Source organism: Arachis hypogaea, chromosome 18 (genome assembly GCF_003086295.3).
Source record: "Arachis hypogaea cultivar Tifrunner chromosome 18, arahy.Tifrunner.gnm2.J5K5, whole genome shotgun sequence".
Classification (NCBI taxonomy): domain Eukaryota; kingdom Viridiplantae; phylum Streptophyta; class Magnoliopsida; order Fabales; family Fabaceae; genus Arachis; species Arachis hypogaea.
Genome location: NC_092053.1, coordinates 76,626,837 through 76,649,998, shown reverse-complemented (window position 1 = coordinate 76,649,998; position 23,162 = coordinate 76,626,837). Strand labels below are relative to the sequence as shown.

Sequence of the window (23,162 nt, the reverse complement as noted above, 5' to 3'; positions counted from 1 at the left end):
GACTGAGCGGTTAAAGTCGTGATCCAAAGCAAAAAAAAAAAAAGAGTGTGCTTAAGAGCTCTGGACACCTCTGTGGCATTTATGTATCCGGTGGTAATACTGGAAAATAAAGTGCTTAGGGTCACGGCCAAGACTCATAAAGTAATTGTATTCAAGAATCAACATACTGAACTAGGAGAATCAATAACACTATCTGAATTCTGAGTTCCTATAGAAGCCAATCATTCTGAACTTCAAAGGATAAAGTGAGATGCCAAAATTATTCAGAAGCAAAAAGCTAAGAGCCTCGCTCATCTAATTAAGACTGACCTTCATAGATGTTTTCAGAATTTATTGTATATTCTCTTCTTTTTATCCTACTTTGTTTTTAGTTGCTTGGGGACAAGCAACAATTTAAGTTTGGTGTTGTGATGAGCAGATAATTTATACGCTTTTTGACATTGTTTTTGGTGGTTTTCAGTATGTTTTAGTTACTTTTTATTATATTTCTATTAGTTTTTAAATAAAAATCACATTTCTGGACTTTACTATGAGTTTGTGTGTTTTTCTATGATTTTAGATATTTTCTGGCTGAAATTGAGGGACCTGAGCAAAAATCTGATTCAGAGGCTGAAAAAGGACTGCAGATGCTGTTGGATTCTGACCTCCCTGCACTCGAAATGGATTTTCTGGAGCTATAAAAGCCCAATTGGCGCGATCTCAAGTGCGTTGGAAATTAGCCATCCTGGGCTTTCGAACAATATATAATAGTCCATACTTTGCCCGAGTTTTGATAACGCAAACTGGCGTTTAAACGCCAACTTTCTACCCTATTCTGGCGTTAAACACCAGAACTTGCATAAAAGCTGGAGTTAAATGCCCAAACTGGCACTAGAGCTGGCGTTTAACTCCAAGAAAAGTCTCTACATGTGAAAGCTTCAATGCTCAGCCCAAGCACACACCAAGTGGGCCCGGAAGTGGATTTCTGCATTAATTACTTATTTCTGTAAACCCTAGGCTACTAGTTCATTATATATAGGACCTTTTACTATTATATTTTCATCTCTGGAACACATTATGTAACTTTTATGTTCTGATACCTCCATGGGAGGCTGGCCACTCGGCTATGTCAACCCTATTTTCACTTATGTATTTTCAACGGTGGAGTTTCTACACCCCATAGATTAAGGTGTGGAGCTCTGCTGTTCCTCATGAATTAATGCAAAGTACTACTGTTTTCTATTCAATTCAAGCTTATTCTTATTCCAAGATATTCACTCGCACATCAACATGATGAATGTGATGATCCGTGACACTCATCATCAGTCTCACCTATGAACGCGTGCTTGATAACCAACTTTGTTCTATCTGCAATAGCTTGAGTGCATATAGGCTAGAATTATTGGCGGCCATTCTTGAGATCTGGAAAGTCTAAACCTTGTCTGTGGTATTCCGAGTAGGATCTGGGATGGGATGACTGTGACGAGCTTCAAACACGCGAGTGTTGGGCGTAGTGACACACGCAAAAGGATCAATGGATCCTATTCTAACATGAGTGAGAATCGACAGATGATTAGCCGTGCGGTGCCAGCGCATTTGTACCATTTTCACTAAGAGGATGGACGGTAGCCATTGACAATGGTGGTCCTCCAATATACAGCTTGCCATGGAAGGGAGTATGAATGATTAGATGAAGGCAATAGGAAAGCAGAGGTTCAGAAGGAACAAAGCATCTTCATACGCTTATCTGAAATCCCACCAATGAATTACATAAGTGCTTCCATCTTATTTTCTATTTTAATTATATTTAAATTATAAAAATCCCATAACCATTTGAATTTGCCTGACTGAGATTTACAAGGATGACCATTGCTTGCTTCAAGCCGACAATCTCCGTGGGATCGACCCTTACTCACGTAAGGTATTACTTGGACGACCCAGTGCACTTGCTGGTCAGTTGCACAGAGTTGTATAAAAAGTGTGCGATCACGATTCCGTGTACCACAAACACGTCAAGCATGTGCACGCGTCGTCTAGAAAATCTCCAATCCACGCGTACGCGTCAGGTACGCGCACGTGTCACTGTAAAAATCACCAGATTGGGCACACGCGTGAGCCATGCGTGCGCGTCGATGCTCGCTGGTTGTCTCCTTTATTTCTTGTGCTCCTTCCATTTCTGCAAGCTTTCTCTCCATCCTCTAAGCCATTCCTGCCTTACAAAGCCTGAAACAATGAACACACAGATCACAGCATCGAATGGTATAAAGGGGATTTAAAATACATAAATTAACGGCTTAGGAAACAAGTTTTCAATCATAGAACAAAACTAGGAAGGAATTATAAAACCGTACAATTTGTATGAATAAGTGTGCAAAGACTAGATGAAACCACTCAATTGAGCACATGATTAACCATAAAATAGTGGTCTATCAAGTTGCTCATAACTTACAGAGAAAACAGGGTTCTGAAAGTGTAGAAGGAAGAAGATCCTTCATGCCCTCTAAAGGGTGGATCTTATTCCTTATATACTAACCAAATTTGATACGAGAATAAAATAAAATAATAATTTTAAATCTAAAAGATATTGTTTGTAAATGAAAATTACACAAAGAAAATAAAATAGGCTAAGAAGTTCTAAATCCACTTGAGAGACCCAAAGAGGAGTGATTCGGGCTGCTGCTGGCGTTTAACACCAATAATGGGCGTTAAATACCCCAAAGCGGGGTGAAAATTCGTGTATGCTGAGGTCCCTTACTGGCGTTCAGTGCTGGGTGGGCATTTAGTGCCGGTAGGGGGAAGTTTCTAGAGCTAGTTTTGTCCTTCTTAGGTAGTAAATGCCAGGCTCAGAGTTTAGCGCCAGATTTGGCAGTGATTCCAGAAGAAAAGTATAGACTATTATATATTATTAGAAAGCTCGAGCAGTTGTCTTTCTAACGCCATTGAAAATGCATCAAGTAAACTTCTGTAGCTCAAGTTACGCTCGTTGGAATGCAAAGAGGCCAGAGTTGACAGCATCTACTATCCTTTTTTTTTGTCTTTGCACAAAACTCTGCCAAATTTGGCCGAATTTCACCTGAAATCATAAAAGCAATAAAACAACTCACAATAGTATCCAAAGATGATTTTTGCACTAAAATTAAGTAAAAATAAATAAAATCTAACTAAAAATAACTAGAAAATGCTATGAAAAAGGGTATAAAATATTCACGTATCCCAACACTAAACGTAAACCGTTGCTTATTCTCAAGCAACCAAAACAATATAGGACCAAAAAAGAGAAAATATTTAAGACTTCGAGTTGTCAATGAAGCTCATGTCTAGTTACAGAATGAGGCTTGTGACACTCTATTTCTGAATAGCTTTGGCATCTCCCTATCCATGGAAGCTCAGAAATATCAGCATCCCTTGGAACTAGAACTCGGATGATATTATAGATTCTCTTCTTTAGGCTCTAATTGATTCTTAAACACAGCTTTTTCTTTTTCTTGGTGCTTTGCACCTTTGAGCCTAGCCGTGACTCTAAGTGTTTTGTTTTCAAGCTTAACTTGATATATAAACACCACAAGCACTTAATTGGGGAACCTTTTGGGTTCAAATTTTTTCTTGCTCTTTCTCCCAGACAGTGGTGCTCAGGGCCTTAGGCATATTTTGTAATAGTATTGGGTCATGACTTTAAGTGTTTAGTCTCAAGGTTTACTTGACACTTTCACACCACAAGCATATGGTTAGGGAAAACCACTCTTCTGAGCTTTAGATCAATTTTAACCCTCCTAACCATTGATGCTCAAAGCCTTGGACCTTTTTCTTTTTATTTCTTTTTGCTATTTATTTTGCTTCAAGAATCAATCTTCTTCTTATTTCAGAGAATCTATAATACTTCTCTAAGTTTCTATTCCTCAAGAGACAATATTCTCAACTCCAATATCAAATATACGCTGTTAAGTTCATACATTCAGCACTAAAGATAGTGCCACCACATCAAAATAACTAGAGTAACTCATAATACATAACTCAAATCTCATGCAATTTATTACTTCTTTTTCGTTTGATATTTTTTTTAAGCTCAGTGAGCAATACATGAAATTTCTTTCTTTTTTTTCGAAATAAATTTTCAAAATAGATGTAAACTACAAAGTAAATAACTAAACTAGAAAGCAAGGAAATCCTACTGGTGATCATGCAAAAGTAAGAATAGAAAACAGAAAACAAGCTAAAAATGCTTGGAAAACAGAAGATAAGATAAGACAAGGGATAATGAAACTTAACCACCTCAGTTATGGTGGCTACTGCTCCCTCCTCAAGCTGTGCTCTTCCATAAAGATGATCCACCTTCGTTTGGTACCATTGATGATAATATAAACTGAGAGCTTGCTCTACAACACTAAACTTAAAAGTTTGCTTGTTGATAGTGAGAATTATTGTCGGTCTAGAAATTCCTCAACAGAAAAAGAACTTCTTCGTTGTAAGCATAGTTCCAAACCAACTAATAAGTCACAATCAAATTTTAATATTGGTTTTCACATGTACAAACTCCAATGAAAAATAACCGAAGTATTCAAACCTCCAGTCGTCTCACAAGAAATTGCAATATAGTGATCAATTATTGACTATGAGGGAGCAAAGGGGATTTGATTTGTAGTTGACAAGAAAATATAAAAGCAAGAAACGTAAATTGCAAGAAAGTAAATGACAAATTAACTAATAAAGGAAAGAAAAAGAACTATTGGCTAAGGCATGAGAATTAAGATCACCATCCTTGTCTACAAACCATGTATTGACAATTATGAGGAACCAACCCATTAAGTCTACTTCTATGCTTGAAGTATAGGCTTGATCAACATCAATCCATAAGTCCTAACCTAGCTACTAATTGACTTAGTAGTAGGTTAGTGTCAATGGTTATCAAATTGACCACTAAGCGTTCTCAAATCACCAATTCAATGAGACCCAATGACTCAAGATCACTTAATTCCCTTAGCCTAGGCCAAGAGTAAAGAAAACTACTCTAAAACTAGTGAAAACATTTTAACAAACACCTAGAGTGCAATAAAAGTAAACATCACAAAATGTAAGAATTAACGAAACCCATAACTAACACAAACAAGAAATCAACAATAGCAACTAAGATAAACATAAAAAGACATGGAAACATAAAATTGCATTAGAAGAAAAGTAAAATCCAACAAGGGTTCATAAACATAAAAGAGAGCAAAATAAGGAATTAACAAGAGAAGTAGATGAAGTAAAGTGCTAGAACAAATAAAAGTAAATGAAAACTAAAATGAAACAAGATAAAAATATAGATAAAAAAGGAAATTGAAATAAGAACCCTAAAATCTAGAGAGAGGAGAGAGCCTCTCTCTCTAGAATTTTACCCTAAAACATGATATAAACTAAACTATGACTCTTTCCCCCTATCCCTTTGCAATCCTTGGGTTGAGAAGCATCAAAAATGAGTTAGATTTGGGCCTCCTTGAGCTCAAAAATCGCCCCCATTGTTTTGCCTTTAGTGAAGTCACGTGCAGCTTGTCACGCGTACGCATGGGTCACGTGTACGCGTTGTATTGCAAAATTCCTCTTCACGCGTATGCGTGGGTGATGCGTGTGCATCGCTGGCAAATCTCCTTCTCACGCGTACGTGTGGATGACGCGTGCGCATGGCATTGAGCTCAGCAAATCCTCATTTCTTCAAGAATTCTCCATTTTTGCATGCTTTTTCTTCATTCCTTCGATCCAATCTTTGCCTTCTAATCCCGAAATCACTTAACAAACATATCAAGGCATCGAATAGAATTAAGGTGAATTAAATTTATCAATTTTCGGACCTAAAAAGCATGTTTTTACTCTTAAGCATAAATTAGGAGAAATTCACAAAACCATGCTATTTCATTGAATGAATGTGAGAAAAGATGATAAAATCCCCTAAATTCAACACAAGATAAACTAAAAAATTGGGGTTTATCACTTGTCCCCAAGCAAAGAAAACTGAAAATGGGAAGGGACATGAAGAGCACATGGATGAGCATAAAGAAAAAGATAAAAGTGATAGTAGGAGAAGGAAAATATAAAATTAAAATGCTCTTTTTTAACCCCTTTGTGGCGTTAAACGCCCATTATGGATGTGAAACACCCCAAGGGGATAAAAACTTTGCATGCAAATGCCCAATTTGGGCGTGAAACACCCAAACCGTTACTCCCTTCATGGCACTAAATGCCTTCCTAGCGTTTAACGCCCATAGCATAGATCCGCTACAGTGTTCTATTTTTCTGTCTAAGTCTTCCTGTCCCTGTTCTAAGCCCTGTACAAGATCATAAACATTAGGAAACCTAGGGAAACTTTGAAAATTAATGAAAAATAAAATGAAATCAAGCTAAAATAAAACTGAAATAAAACTGAAATAATCTAAAGGATACTTATGGTTGGGTTGCCTCCCAACAAATGCTTCTTTACCGTCACTAGCTTGACGGTCAGCTCTTTCAAGGAGGAAGTTATTCATGGAGGCTTAAATCCTCACCCCTTACTAGGAGCTTCTTTCCTGTGCTCTCATGGGTTAGCTCAATATGCTCAAGGGACAGGATTCTGTTTGCAGTATGAGGTAGGATTGGACTTCTAGTAAACACCACTTCTATCCTAGGTGAGAAATCTTCAGTGGGGATCTTTTTGTTCCTCTATCCCCTAGGCAGCTAATGACTTGCATTATTTACCTTTTTTTCTTATCTAAAAAGACTATAAAAAGAGCATAATCTCATTGAATCAATGCAATTTCATGAAACAAATGATAAATATTATGGTACATTGCTTTGAAATGGGTTTGTGTTGAATTTCAGGTGAAAAGAGCAACAAAAGGGGAAGAAAACAACAAATAAGGCTGGGCATGTAAAGCTAGGCGTGCCACATGGAACAAACGCCATTAAATTGTATGGGCGTGGCACGCCAGCATCAGGGCATGGCACGCCAGTTGCAATTTCCAAAAAAGGGTCCTTGAAGCCCTAACAAGGGCGTGGCACGCCAGTTATATTTTCCAGAAAGGAGTTCTCAAAGCTTTAACAAGGGCGTGGCACGCCCGGAGCTAGGCATGGCATGCCAGTTACATTTTCCAGAGAGCAAAGTTGAAGGCCATAAAGGGGGGCGTGGCACGCCAGGCTGGGCGTAACACGCAAACCCCATCATACACCATGGGCGTGCCACTTGAACTTGTGGGGGTAGCACGCCAGAAGGGGACACACACTGGGCGTGCCACTTGGTATCGAAGGCGTGGCACGCCAACTCTAATCCAACACTTGGGTGTGCCACTTGAGGACCTAGGCGTGGCACGCCAGGCTTGAAAGAGTACAAACCAACATGGGCATGCGTACAAAATTCTAGAGGAGGAGGCAAAGATCCAAGACATGGGTGATCCACTGAGTGTCAAAGGCGTGGCACGCCAACTACCAATCTTGACTAAGGCGTGCTTGACGAACGGACTTTTGTGTGGTCTAGAATTTTATAAAAATAATCACGTTGTAGGTATAGTTTCTAAACCAACTAAAAATCCTTTCATACAAAAATTTGGTTGTAACAAGTAACAAACCCCTAATAAAATTGATAACCGAAGTATTTAGACCTCAAGTCGTCTCTCAAGGAATTTTAGGGAGGTGTGATTTATTATTGGTTATGGAAGATTATCTTTTTGGGGTTTTTGAATAGTGAACAGGAAAAATAAAATGACAAGAAAGTAAATTAATTATCATGAAAACCATTGCAAGGTATAAAAACTGGAAATCCCATCTTAGTTATCCTTATCAGGTGTGATGAGAATTGTTTATTGCTCCCACTTAGTTAACTCTTACTAAATAAAGGAAAGTCAATTGGACTAATTAATTAGATTCCTCAAGTCCTAGTCAACTCCTATGGAAAGACTAGCTTTAGAGGGACCCAAATCAATCAGCAAATTCCAAATTTCAATCAACAGCTGAATTTGAAAACTCAAGTGTTACCAATTACTCAACCAAAGAAAAGAGGGAAAATCTAAATTATTTATATCATAAATAGAAGAAAGCAATCATAAATCTGAAATACCTCAAATTGCATTAAATAGGATATTGAAATCTAACATGAAGAGTTCATAAGCCAATTTGGCAACATAAGTAATTTGCAAGTGAAATAGAGCAACTAAAGTAATTGAGAAAATAAAAGTAGAAGAGAAACTAAATTAAAGGAACATTGAACCTGGAATGAAGAAATAACCATAAACTAAGAGAAATCCTAATCCTAAAAACCTAAGAGAAAGGAGAGAGCCTCTCTCTCTCTAAAACTACATCTAAAACCTCTAATTGTCCTTTTCCAATTCAATTATGAATGAATGAATTGATTCCCTTATTCTCCAGCCTCTATTCTGTGTTTCTGGGCTTGGATTTAGGCCGAAAAAGGGCCTAGAAATCGCTGGGGGCGACTTCTGCAATTTTCAGCACATAGCGTCCGTCACGCGTGCGTGTGGGTTACGCGTGCGTATCATTTGGAGTTTTTCCTTGTCACGCATATGCGTCAGTCACGCATTCATGTCATTTGTACTCTGTGCCTTGGCACATGTCCGGATCGTCCATGCGTGCGCGTCGCTTGCGTTTTGTGCTAGGCACGCGTCCGCGTCGTCCATGCTTGCGCGTCGCTGCCATTTTCTTCAAAACTCCATTTTTCTGCGTTCCTTCCATTTTTGCGTGTTTCCTTTCTGTCCTCTAAGCCATTCCTGCCCTATGAAGCCTGAAATTACTTAACACACAGATCACGGCATCAAATGGTAATAAAGGATAATTAAAATTTATATTTTTTTAAAGCATAGGAAACATGCTTTCACATATATCATGAAATAAGGAACGAATTATAAAACCATGCAAATCTTATGAATAAGTGGGTGAAGAATTGATAAAAACACTCAATTGAGCACAAGATAAATCATAAAATAGTGGTTTATCAACCTCCCCACACTTAAACATTAGCATGTCCTCATGCTAAATCCAATAGAAAAGAGTGAAGGTAGAATGGTGGAATCTTATGCAATGCAATCTATTCTAAATGAAAGCTACCTAAATGAATCATACAATTCTAATTATTATCCAGCTATATATATAAAGCTTTCATGTGGTCAAATTATGCCAAATTTTCAAGGAATGATATATGCATAACTGAGGGCCAAATCATATTAAAATACATTCATAATTGAGTTGAGTTAATTAAAGGAGTTCACAAACTTGCAAGACAATCAATGATTAAATATGGATATATGGAAATTGAGCTATTGAACCCTCACTGGATTTGTGTATACACTCTAGTCACTCAGTGTTTGGGGTTAATCACTCTATTCTTCTCTAGTCATGCTTTCTAAAACTTTGTTCTTCATCTAACCAATCAACAAATATTTAATGTATACATGCAAATATCATGAGGTCTTTTTCAAGGCTGTAACGGGGCTAAGGTAAAGGTGAGGGTATATATATAAGGCTAAGTAAGCTATAAATTGAATCCTTGATTAGTCTAAGATCTCACCTAACATATACATAAACTTTACAGTTAAAATTATGCCTAGCTACCCAATTTTCCACTTTTGTATGACATACTCATGCACCAAATTCTTTTTTTTTTACCCCATGTGCATTGATTTCTTTACTAAACTCATTATTGGGGTAATTTTGTCCCCTTATTCATTTATTTATTAAAAAGGGATTTTTTTTCTTTTTTTTTTGAAACATAAACACAACATATTAAGGCACATGGTATTTTAATTATTTTGGTTTCACATGAGCATGCTCCCAAATTTCAAATGATTTATAGAGTTAATACCTTCCTATCAACCCAAGTTCCCACAGTTTCCCCATACTTAGTTGATACATAATCTCTATCTTAAGCTAACCAAAGATTCAAGTTGGGATTTTTAATTTATTTTTCTGCTTAAGGCTAGTGATGTGGTTATAGAACAGAAGGGGATTAAAAAGGCTTAAGGGGGCTAACAAGGGTGACATAAAAGGATAGGCTTATTTGGGATAAGTGAGCAAAAATAAGTAATGGCCTCAATCATATGCAAGTATGTAAATACATTCTATATTGGACATATAGATTGAAACAAATTAAAGATTACAAGCATAGAAAAGAAGGGCGAAACACACAAGAATGAAAACTATGGTTAAATGTAGCCATGCAATTAAGCTCAAAAACTCACGGGTTATGTGTTCTTTGGCTCAAAAACCATATATCAGTTATGTATATCATGCAAGTAGGAATTAAGAGTTTCCATTCAACTCAATGTGAATTTTTGAATGGCTCTTATAAAAATAAGTATTTTCCTTGAAAAATGTTGTCAATTTACCAACAATTATTGCTATATATATATATGGTGGGTGGATTGTTGTGATTTTGAAAAACTAAAATTTCTAGTTTACTCTTTTTATTTTCAATTAAACCAAATTATCATATGCTAAAAAGGGTAAACTAAACTAAGTAATCCATATTTTCTATAGCACAACTAATAAGCTAAAAGTGCAAATTAAGCTAAATATCTAAGATATATACAGCCCAAAGTGCAAAATACAGAAATAAAGTAGAAATACAGCAAAAGAAAATGCACAAGTACTGAAAGACAAATAAGATAAAATAAAATAAAATAAAAATACAAAAAATAAACAAAATAGGATAAAAAGAGTCTAAAAGTAGTTCACCAAAAATAAATTTTGCCGGAGATGGCGACCTCCCCACACTTAAATAATAGCATCGTCCCCGATGCTCAATCAAGCAGGGTGTAAAGAAGTGGCATCTCCAGAAGGGTGCTCTACTGGTGTCTCAATGGTAGCCTGAGGTGCTGCAGTCTATATGGGTGGTTGGGGATCTGCCTGCTGAAGCGGGGGCTCTGTCTGTAAAGGGAACTGTGGATCGGCTGGCTGTATCTGCTGGGGCTCCTCATGATGTGGCATAGCCTGCTCGGGTCTTGCCTGCTCAGCCGCTGCTCGGGCATCCTCCTCCTAGTCATCCGCCTCCTCCTCAGATGGCTCTGATGGTGTGTCAAGCTCGGAGGGGATGTCATGGTGGCCCGATCGGATCATCAACTTTAAATGCTCATAGCGTCGCTTGCTACGACGCTCAGACCTCTCATATCACCGCTGGTTGTGGCGCTCCATCAGGTCGAGCTGCTCGAAGAGGCGGTGCACAAGGTGGTAGATGGGCTCGAAAGCAAGTGAGGGTGCTGTGGTAGTGGCTGGTGCAGCAGATGCTGAAGGAGTAGCAAAAGATGTGGCTGCATCAGCGGAGGGAGTGAGAAAGGGCGGTCTGTAGTCTAGAGCCTGGAACTTCCTACCATGTGGGATAATCTTCTTGCAGTCGGCGGCAGGTGGCTTCTCATCCGCAAGCTCCCAGGGTACCTCAGCTCGGCGGCCCAGCTAAGTAATCAAGTAGGGGAAGGGCAGAGTGCCTCAGACATGGAATACCGGATAAATCTGGGAAGGTACAGGTCCTTGCCCTCCATCACCCACCAGATAAGGGTAATCATGGTAGCTGGCACCTCAGTTTTGTGAGTGCTCAGCATCACATAATTGCTAAGAATTTGCTGCTGGTGCACGAAATTGTGATCTCAGGCAATGGCGCCAAAAACTTGTACGCACGTCTTAATAAATTGTTTTTCATTCACAACTTCGATACAACTAACCAGCAAGTGCACTGGGTCATCCAAGTAATAAACCTTACGTGAGTAAGGGTCAATCCCACGGAGATTGTTGGTATGAAGCAAGCTATGGTCATCTTGTAGATCTCAGTCAAGCGGATATCAAAAGGTTATGAAGTTTTCGAATAATGATAATAAATAAACAGAAAGTAAAGATAGAAATACTTATGTAATTCATTGGTGAAAATTTCAGATAAGCATATAGAGATGCTTTCGTTCCTCTGAACCTCTGCTTTCCTGCTATCTTCATCCAATCAATCCTACTCCTTTCCATGGCTGGCTTTCTGTAAGGGCGTCACTGTTGTCAATGGCTACATCCCATCCTCTTGTTAAAAAGGTCCAAATGCTCTGTCACAGCATGGCTAATCATCTGAGGTTCTCGATCATACTAGAATAGGATTCACCCTCCTTTTGCGTCTGTCACTACGCCCAGCACTCGCGAGTTTGAAGATCATCACAGTCATTCAATCCCAGAATCCTACTCGGAATACCACATACAAGGTTTAGACTTTCTGGATTCTCATGAATGCCGCCATCAATCTAGCTTATACCACGAAGATTCTGATTAAGAGATCCAAGAGATAATCATCCAATCTAAGGTGGAACGGAAGTGGTTGTCAGGCACGCGTTCGTGGGGGAATGATGATGATTGTCACGTTCATCACATTCATGATGAAGTGCGAATGAATATCTTAGAAGCGGAATAAGTTGAATTGAATAGAAAAACAGTAGTACTTTGCATTAATTCATGAGGAACAGCAGAGCTCCACACCTTAATCTATGGAGTGCAGAAACTCTACCATTTGAAAATACATAAGTGAAAGGTTCAGGCATGGCCGAGAGGCCAGCCCCCAAAACGTGATCAATATGATCCAAAGATGAACTAAAAATCATAAGATGTCTCATACAATAGTAAAGAGTCCTATTTATACTAAACTAGTTACTAGGGTTTACAGAGATAAGTAATTGATGCATAAATCCACTTTCGGGGCCCACTTGGTGTGTGCTTGGGCTGAGCTAGAATGTTACACGTGTAGAGGCTCTTTCTGGAGTTGAACGCCAGGTTGTAACGTGTTTCTGGCGTTCAACTCTGGTTCGTGACGTGTTTCTGGCGTTTAACTCCAGACTGCAGCGTAGAACTGGCGTTCAACGCTTTTGTGCATCGTCTAACCTCGGCCAAAGTATGGACTATTATATATTGCTGAAAAGCCCTGGATGTCTACTTTCTAACGAAATTGGAAGCGCGTCATTTTGAGTTCTGTAGCTCCAGAAAATCCACTTTGAGTGAAGGAAGGTCAGAATCCAATAGCATCAGCAGTCCTTCTTCTACCTCTGAATCTGATTTTTGCTCAAGCCCCTCAATTTCAGCCAGAAAATACCTGAAATCACAGAAAAACACACAAACTCATAGTAAAGTCCAGAAATGTGAATTTAGCATAAAAACTAATAAGAACATCCCTAAAAGTAACTAGATCCTACTAAAAACATACTAAAAATAATGCCAAAAAGCGTATAAATTATCCGCTCATCAGCTGCCAAAGCCGAGCCTCATCATTCAGATAAATAATTTTGATGCCTTTTGGGGTCACTGTTGACTTACCGATGACCCATGGGACAGTAGGATCGAGAGCTATAGTGCACTTCACTGTGTCCCAATCAAAACGCATAAATCTCATATCCTCTTCAGCCTTCTGGTAACAATCTGGCTGATCGGATTTGGGCTGGAGTTGGAGGATTTCTTCAATTGCCTCCTCAGTAACTATAATTTGTTTGCCTCTGAGCTGCACGACATCCAGGGTCGTTTAAAGTAGTTGCAGTAAAATTCTCTGACCCAGGATGCATTTACCTCAGTCAAGTTCCTCTCTAGAAAGTACCAGCCTCTCTGTTTGATTTGGTCTGTGGTGTACTCTAGTAATTCGGCTGGAATTTGGAGGGTCTTTTCTAGATATAAGTTCCTTGAAGTTGCAAAAACTGGATACTTGAGTTCACAGTATCAGTTGGCAAACTTGACTGGGTCGGTTGCAGGCACTAACTGGTCAGCTTTTTCCTGTGGAGTAAAATTCTTCTCCCGCCAGGAATCATCATGGAGGATATCCAGGATAGCTATAGAGGACACTTCTCTTTTCCTTTTGCCTGTGCCTGTTTTGGCTTTTCCTTTGCCCTCTGGGTCAGACATCCTGAAAAGCAAAAGTTCTAGGATACAATTTATTAAACTAAAGCAGGAAAACAGGTAAGCAAATAGGATTTTAGGAATATAAGCATGAGGTGATTTAGATAGATGTAAAATTTTGGACCGTATGCAAGCTAAAAGTCAAAGAATTGAAATAAAATCACAATCCAAGTTCTACGATATGCAGAATGCTTGTTTATCAGGAACAACAACAATCATGTCTTGAAATGGGATAAAAGTAGTTAGTTGAAAACTAAGAGAGCAGTTAGAAAGTGAATGCAGTTAAGAGTTAAAAAGTGAAGTTAAAGTGAGTGGCACGGTAATGTAGTTCCTAATTAATAAAAATTGTGCAAACTTGAAGAATAATTAACTCACATTTAAGCAGAGAATGCAGAGTAATAATGATAAATCATATAAGTGAAAGAATTGCAAAATGAAGTAAATCATCAATAATGCGCTTTAACTAAGAAGGGAATTAGAAGGAGTAGGAATGCTAGCCCATGCATCCATGAATTGGCCTGGTTGGAACCAATTATTGCAGAATTCAAAAGTACCAAAGCCAATTTATGAATGAGAGTTAAGTAAAACAGTTTTTAGAAAAATCAGACAGCATTCTGACTATAAATTGGAAGTTCCCGGGTAATAAACAACAGCAAAAATTCAGTTCATATGGCATTAAAGTAGTGCAGAAAAGAGTAACAAATAGCAAGGCACATGAATTCAGAATAGACAAACTCAATCTGCAGTAGGAGATGCAATTCAGGTTGAATAATGTGAAAATAGCATTAAACAATAAGGAACAGTATATGAGCAGCATTATGAGCACGGTAATTTCAAAATTGTGAAACAGATAAGGCAAGTAGCAAGAACGGCATAATTATCAGATCTAAATCCACTAACCACATCCTAGCTACCTAACCACCTAAAAACCACTACGAACATGCATCTCTAACTATCCTAATTTGAACGGAATTGAAAAAAAAAGAAAAAAATATGCAAACTAACTAACTGGAATGGGAATGGGATTGGAGTGCAGTAGCAGAAATTGAACGCAGAGAGAGGGTGGTGGTGTAGTGGTGTTGGTGGGCGGCAAGGCGGCGATGGGAGGCGGCATGGCGGCACTGGGAGTGCGTGTGGTGGTTCGGGTGGGGCAGGGGAAGAAAGAGGGAGAAGAAGAGAAGGGAGGGGGGCGAGGAGGAGGGTGGCTGATGGGTCTCAAGAGACTATGTTGGTATAGACTTTATCTATAAAATCCCGTTGCAAGTATAGCTCTTCCCAACAACAATCCTCGAGTATCAAATTTAGAAGGAATTTGGTTGTCACAAGTTCAACCCCAATAAAAGTAACCGAAGTATTCAAACCCAGGGTCGTCTCACAAAGAATGGGCAAACATGTGCTTCAATATTGGTTAGAAATCTGGGGTTGCAAGTCATGAGCAAGAAATTAAACTAGGAATCTTAACAAGCAAGTAATCTTGGAATGCAAGAAACTAATGCAAACAATTAGAACAAAATGTGAATAATTCCAAACTCATCAAATAATATCCAATGTAATTCTATTCTAACTAAACAAGTAACTATAACTAAGACAAAGTAATCAAGATTTTTGGGTTTTCAAACATGAATGATAAAAGTAACTCTTGGCTAAGCATGGGAATTGAGATCACTATCCTTGTCTGATAACCATATCTTGACAATTATGAGGAACCGAAATCATTAAGTCTACTTCTATAATTGAAGTATGTTAAATGGTTTGATCAACATCAACCCATAAGGTCCAACCTCACTACCAATTAACTTGGTAGTAGGCTAGTGTCAATGGTTATCAAATTGACCACTAAGGGTTCCCAAATCATCAAATCTATTAGACCCAATGAGTCAAGCTTACCCAATTCCCTTAGCCTAGGCCAAGAGTAAAGAGAACTACTCTATAATCAAAGGAAACATTTCATCAAACATATGGTACGCATTAATAAAAGACCTATTCAAATTGCAATTAAATTGGAACTAACAAGTACCCACTAACAATTATCAACATACAATCACTCAAACAACACAATTAATCATGGAGATCATCAATGCAATAATAACAAGTCAAGATCTACAAAATTCATGGAATGGGTATAAAATGACAAATAACAAGGAAACATGAAACTAACACAAAATCTAAGCAAAATTATACTAGGGAATTCAAATTAAACAATTAAAACTAGTAATTAACAAGATCCAATTCAGAATTCAACAAGGGAAGATCAAATTAAAGCTAGATCTAGAGAGGAACAAAGGTTCCTCTCTCTAGAAGAACAAAGAACCAAAAACTAGCTAAAATTATGTCTAAGTGTCAAATGATTGATCCCCCCCTCTTTCCCCCTAGAATCCTTGGGTCTTTTCCAGGCAGAAATAGCTTGAAATTGGGCCTGATGAGCCTCAAAAATCGCCAGGCATGATTTCCTTTAATGAGGTCACGTGAGCTTTCCGCGCGTGCGAGCCATGCGTGCGTGCGCGTACGCGTCGGTGGGAATTCTCTGATCTGCGCGGATGCGTCCATCCTTGCGCGCCGCTTCCAGCTTTCCTCATGCACGCGTGCCCGTGCAGTGCGCGTGCGCGCCGGTGCTGAAGTTCGCAAAATCCAAATCTTCATGTTCCTTCCTTTTGTGCATGCTTTCTTTCTCTCTTCTAGGCCATTCTTGTCCTATAATTCCTGAAATCATGGCATCGAATGGCAATAAAAGAGGATTAAAATATAGCAATTCTAAGAGAAAATAAGCATGTTTTTTATTATGAAGCAAAATCAGAAAGAGAACACAAAACCATGCAATTCTTGTGAATAAGTGTGAGAAATATTGACAAAAACCCCCAAATTAAGCACAATATAAACCACAAAATTGGGGTTTATCAAATCTCCCCACACTTAAACCAAGCATGTCCTCATGCTTAAAATAAAAAGACCAAAGATCATGGCAAGAAAGGGTTTATGCAATGCAATTTTCCTAAATGAATGCATACAACTAAAGTAAAATCATCTATCTACTTGGTCAAGAGTAAATCTATCCTCCAAGAACACATATAAGCATACGGGGTGAAAATGCTATGTAGTTCATGAATCCTACCAATTTGAACATCAACATGAAGTGCATATGACTTGCTAGATGAACACTTGTGATAGCCGGGAACAAGGAGTTGAGCCTCAAACCCTCACCGGAAGTGTATCCACTCTATTCGCTCGAGTGTATAGGGTTCGTCACTCAATCCTCTCCTAATCATGCTTTCCAATATTTGTCTTTCATCTAACAATCAACAATTACTTAATGCATGCTTACAAGTATCATGAGGTCTTATTCATGGGTTGTAATGGGACTAGGGTGAAGGTAAGGATGTATATGGTCAAGTGAGCTTAAAATTTGAGTCCTTGATTAACCTAGGATCCCACTAGACACATAGAGCAACCTATACAACTATAATACATTACCTAGCTACCCTTGAGTTTCACTTTTTCTTTGCATACTCATGCATTCTTTCCAATTCACATTCCATATGCATTGTTATTATCACTTTGTCTTGGGGCATTTTTGTCCCCTTCGTTGCTTTCTCTTTTTCTATTTTTGTTTCTTCTATTTTTCTATTCCTTTTTTTTTCTTACATTCTCATATATACACATACAAATTTTTTTTTGGTCCCATCTTTCTTGGGGTTTCATGTATAGAAGTTTCAATGCACATGGCTCAATCATTCAATACATGAGTATGTTCCCACTTCCCCAAAATTTCCAATTCAATTACAAATACACACCTTTACATCTACCTAAGTTCCCAAGTACACCCTCCCATTGAATGACACACATCCTAACTTACCTAAGCTAATAAAGGATCCAAATCCAGGGACATCCATTGTTTTTCACTTAGGGTTATTGATGTGCTCTATTTAGAACAAAAAGGCGTTTATCATTGGCTCAAAATTGGTTAGCAATGGTAGATAAAAGGGTTAAGGCTGTTTGGGAAAAGTGACTATTGAAATGATGTCCTCAATCATATAAATGTATTCATACACAAAGTAATGGACATATAGAATCAGACAAAGCAAGAATTACAATCATAGAGAGAGAACAATGCACACAAGAATGGAAATTAATTGTTAGAAGATATAACCACACAATAGGCTCAAAACTTACATGCTTGTGTTCTTAGCTCGGTCACTGTGTTCCAAAATACATTTTTGAAGCAAGTTTTCTGCAAAGAAATTTTTTTCAAAATTGGGTAGGGTACCCCGAAACACAGTTTCTTGGGGAAGAAGTTATTATTTTGACCAAGCAACTCTATAGAGAATAACTTATCATGCAAGGAGTATTTACAAGAAAAACTAACTACACATGCAATGTACTAACTACTAAGCAAAAGATAAATCCATGGGTGTTGAAAGGAAGAGATTGTTACCCATGGAGATCGGTCGAACGACCTCCCCACACTTAGAATTTAGCACGGTCTTCCATGCTACCAACAATGCGCAAAGGACGGTCAGGACCGGAACCTTCACTATCCCCTCCATCAGAGTTTCCATCACTTGGGTTTGAGGTGGATGTGAATATTTCGGGTTCCTTCATGCTAGGGGTAACATAACGCAGATGCTTCTTGATATAAGTGTATCGGCGTTGGTTGTGCCGCTCATATCTATCAATCTTCCGGTGTAGATCTTCTATCCTTTGATGTGTGGATCTTTGTCGTGGTGGTGATGATGAGGTAGAAGGAATAGTCTATGGAAGGGCTATGTCAAGGTTTGGGTTGTTCATGGGAAGATGTAACTATTTTCCGGTTGGGACCACATCTCCCTTAGCCGGAATTATAGCCTTCGTATCCATATCTTCCCAAGGAACACCCGCAGCAGCAACTAAATTAGATACCAATGCTGGAAATGGCAAATTGCCTCGGGCGTGGACTTGTCCCATCGCTTGCTTGACAAGAAGTGGAATGTTCACCGGTCTCTCCATGAGAATACACCAAACAAGCAAAGTGAGATCCGCCGTGAAGGACGACTTGTGGGTGCTAGATAGCACATAGTGAGATAGGATCTGGGCCTAAGCTCTAGCTTCTACAGTGAGGAAGCGAGCGTCAATGCACTTGGGTCTCATCCTGAATCGACCATGGGTCCAAAATGTCTCCGGTTCAGCAATGACTCGAAAAATTGAGTCCCAATCAAATCCAAAATTTTTCCGCCGTCGCAAGACCTCTTGGTAGCCATCCATGTCACTTGGTACTGGTAAGACATTAAGCACATGCTAAATAGCCTCTTCTGAAACTGAGACTTGCTTCCGGCGCACGTACACCGATTGAAGAGAGGAAAGATGGTAGTTAGTGTAGAACTCTACCACCCATGAGAGGTTGACCTCTTGTGGTTTTCTCAGAAGAAACTCCCATCCTCGACGTTCAATGCGGGATAGAATATAAGGAGTAACCTTGTCCGGCGGAGCGAGTAGATGCTCAGCATGGTAATTCCTCTCAACCATGGTGGGGAACATAAGTTCACAGAAGTGGTTGGGGAACCTTGAAGAATCCTTTGCTGGTTTGCTCTTCTTGTTTTCATCAATAGGAGCGGGTGCCTTTGCTTTCTTAGATAGCGGTTTAGCTCCTAATGAAGAGTGCGCCTTAGAGTTTGAAATTTGGGGTGCCCTCTTTGCGGTTTATCAAATCTTTTTTTTTTAAATTTCTTTTTCAAATCTTTTTCAATCAATCTTATCTTTTTGTTTCAATCACATCTTTTTAAATTTCAATCACATCTTTTTCAAAATTTGATTTCAAAATCTTTTTTTTACTTCTTATCTTTTTCAAAAATTTGATTTTCAAATCTTTTTCAATAAACCACTTAACTTTTTGTTTGATTCTTATCATTTTCAAAATTGCCTAACTAACTCTCTACCTTTAATTTTCGAAAACCCTTTCCTCCTTTTTCAAAATTTCATTTTAATTAACTGATTGTTTTTAATTTTAATTTAATTCAATTTCAATTTTAATTTTTGAATTTTCAATTTAATTTTAAAAAAATATTCTTATTTTATTTTATTTAAATTTTTGAATTCTTCTCTCTCTCATCTCCTTCTAATTATTTATTTATTTATTTACTAACACTGCTCTTCATCTCAAAATTCGAACCATCTCTTCCTCTTGGTGTTCGAATTTCTCTTCTTCTATTCTTCTATTCTTATACTCACATAAAGGAATCTCTATACTGTGACATAGAGGATTCTATATTTTCTTTTCTGTTTTCTTCTTTTTCATATGAGCATGAACAAGGATAAGAACATTCTTGTTGAAGCTGATCCTGAACCTGAAAGGACTCTGAAGAGGAAGCTAAGGGAAGCCAAAGCACAACTCTCTGGAGAAAATATGACAGAAATTATTGAAAAAGAAGACAACATGGCCGAAAATAATAACAATGCAAGGAAGATTCTTGGTAACTTCACTGCACCAAATTCCAATTTACATGGAAGAAGCATCTCAATCCCTGCCATTGGAGCAAACAATTTTGAGCTGAAACCTCAATTAGCTTCTCTGATGCAACAGAATTGCAAGTTTTATGGACTTCCATCTGAAGATCCTTTTTAGTTCTTAACTGAATTCTTGCAGATCTGTGATACTGTTAAGACCAATGGGGTTGATCCCAAGGTCTACAGGCTTATGCTTTTCCCATTTGCTGTAAGAGACAGAGCTAGAATTTAGTTGGACTCTCAACCTAAAGATAGCCTGAACTCTTAGGATAAGCTGGTCACGACTTTCTTAGCCAATTTCTTTCCTCTTCAAAAGCTTAGCAAGCTTAGAGTGGATGTTCAAACCTTCAGACAAAAGGAAGGTGAATCCCTCTATGAAGCTTGGGAGAGATAAAAGGAACTGACCAAAAAGTGTCCTTCTGACATGCTTTCAGAATGGACCATCTTGGATATCTTCTATGATGGTCTGTCTGAACTATCTAAGATGTCATTGGACCATTCTGCAGGTGAATCCATTCACCTAAAGAAAATGCCTGCAGAAGCTCAAGAACTCATTGACATGGTTGCAAATAACCAGTTCATGTACACTTCTGAAAGGAATCTTGTGAATAATGGGACGCCTATGAGGAAGGAAGTTCTTGAAATTGATACTTTGAATGCCATATTGGCTCAGAATAAAATATTGACTCAACAAGTCAATATGATCTCTCAGAGTCTGAATGGATTGAAGGAATCATCCAACAGTACTAAAGAGGCATCTTCTGAAGAAGAAGCTTATGATCCTGAGAACCCTGCAATAGCAGAGGTGAATTACATGGGTGAACCCTATGGAAACACCTATAATCCCTCATGGAAAAATCATCCAAATTTCTCATGGAAGGATCAACAAAAGCCTCAACAAGGCTTTAATAATGGTGGAAGAAACAGGTTTAGCAATAGCAAGCCTTTTCCATCATCCACTCAGCAACAGTCAGAGAGCTCTGAGCAGGATCCATCTAGCTTAGCAAATATAGTCTCTGATCTATCTAAGGCCACTTTAAGTTTCATGAATGAAACAAGGTCCTCCATTAGAAATCTGGAGGCACAAGTGGGCCAGCTGAGTAAAAGGATCACTGAAACCCCTCATAGTACTCTCCCAAGCAATACAGAAGAAAATCCAAAAGGAGAGTGCAAGGCCATTGAACTGATCATCATGGCCGAACCTACAAGGGAGGGAGAGGACGTGAACCCCAGTGAGGAAGACCTCCTGGGATGTCCAGTGATCAATAAGGAGCTTTCCTCTGAGGAACCAAAGGAATCTGAGGCTCATCTAGAGACCATAGAGATTCCATTAAACCTCCTTATGCCATTCATGAGCTCTGATGAGTATTCTTCTTCTGAAGAGAATGAAGATGTTACTGAAGAGCACGTTGCCAAGTACCTTGGTGCAATCATGAAGTTGAATGCCAAATTATTTGGTAATGAGACTTGGGAAGATGAACCTCCTTTGCTCATCAATGAACTGAGTGATCTGGATCAACTGAGATTGCCTCAGAAGAAACAGGATCCTGGAAAGTTCTTAATACCTTGTACCATAGGCACCATGACCTTTGAGAAGGCTCTATGTGACCTTGGATCAGGGATAAACCTCAAGCCACTCTCTGTAATGGAGAAACTGGGAATCTTTGAGGTGCAAGCTGCCAGAATCTCATTAGAGATGGCAGACAACTCTAGAAAACAGGCTTATGGACAAGTAGAGGACGTGCTAGTAAAGGTTGAATGCCTTTACATCCCTGCTGATTTCATAATCCTGGATACTGGGAAGGATTAGGATGAATCCATCATCCTTAGAAGACCCTTCCTAGCCACAGCAAGAGCTGTGATTGATGTGGACAGAGGAGAATTAATCCTTCAACTGAATGAGGACTACCTTGTGTTTAAAACTCAAGGATCTCCTTCTGTAACCATGGAGAGGAAGCATGAAAAGTTTCTCTCACTGCAGAGTCAACGAAAGCCCCCATAATCAAACTCTAAGTTTGGTGTTGGGAGGCCACAACCAAACACTAAGTTTGGTGTTGAACCCCCACATTCAAACTCTAAGTTTGGTGTTGGGAGGTTCCAACCTTGCTCTGATTATCTGTGAGGCTCCATGAGAGCTCACTGTCAAGCTATTGACATTAAAGAAGCGCTTGTTGGGAGGTAACCCAATGTTATTTAATTATATCTATTTTATTTTCTCTTTCTTATTTCATGTTTTATTAGGTTGATGATCATGTGGAGTCATAAAAACTACTGAAAAATCGAAAACAGAATGAAAAACAGCATTGAAAATAGCACACCCTGGAGGAAGGGCTTACTGGCGTTTAAACGCCAGTAAAGAGCATCTGGCTGGCGTTTAACGCCAGAACAGAGCATGAAACTGGCGTTAAACACCAGAAACAAGCAGCAGTCTGGCATTTAAATGCCAGGATTGCACCCAGAGGAAAGCTGGCGTTAAACGCTAGAAACAAGCATCAGACTGGCGTTTAACGCCAGAAACATGCACCACACTGGCGTTCAACGCCAGAAACATGCTATAGACTGGCGTTGAACGCCCAAAACAAGCAAGGAAGTGGCGTTTAATGCCAGAAACATGCTGCAGTCTGGCGTTAAACCCCAGGATTGCATATATAGGGCGTTTTACACGTCTAAAAGGTGAAGGGATGAGAAATCCTCAAACACCTCAGGATCTGTGGACCCCACAGGATTCCCTCAGGATCTGTGGACCCCACAGGATCCCCATCTACTTCTTCTCTCCTCTTCACACCTTTCCATAACTCTCTTCCCCAAATACCCCTCACCAATCAACTCAATCACTCTTCCCCATCACCTATTCACCA

At 38.8% G+C, this 23,162-nt stretch overlaps 1 non-coding gene across 1 annotated transcript; it reads right to left on the bottom strand.

Annotated features, from left to right (window-relative positions):
• Positions 1–20,626: 20,626 nt before the first annotated feature.
• On the bottom strand, positions 20,627–20,734 carry LOC112774898 (small nucleolar RNA R71). Its single transcript, XR_003189353.1, has one exon. It is a non-coding gene; the product is annotated as a small nucleolar RNA R71 (small nucleolar RNA).
• Positions 20,735–23,162: the final 2,428 nt, after the last annotated feature.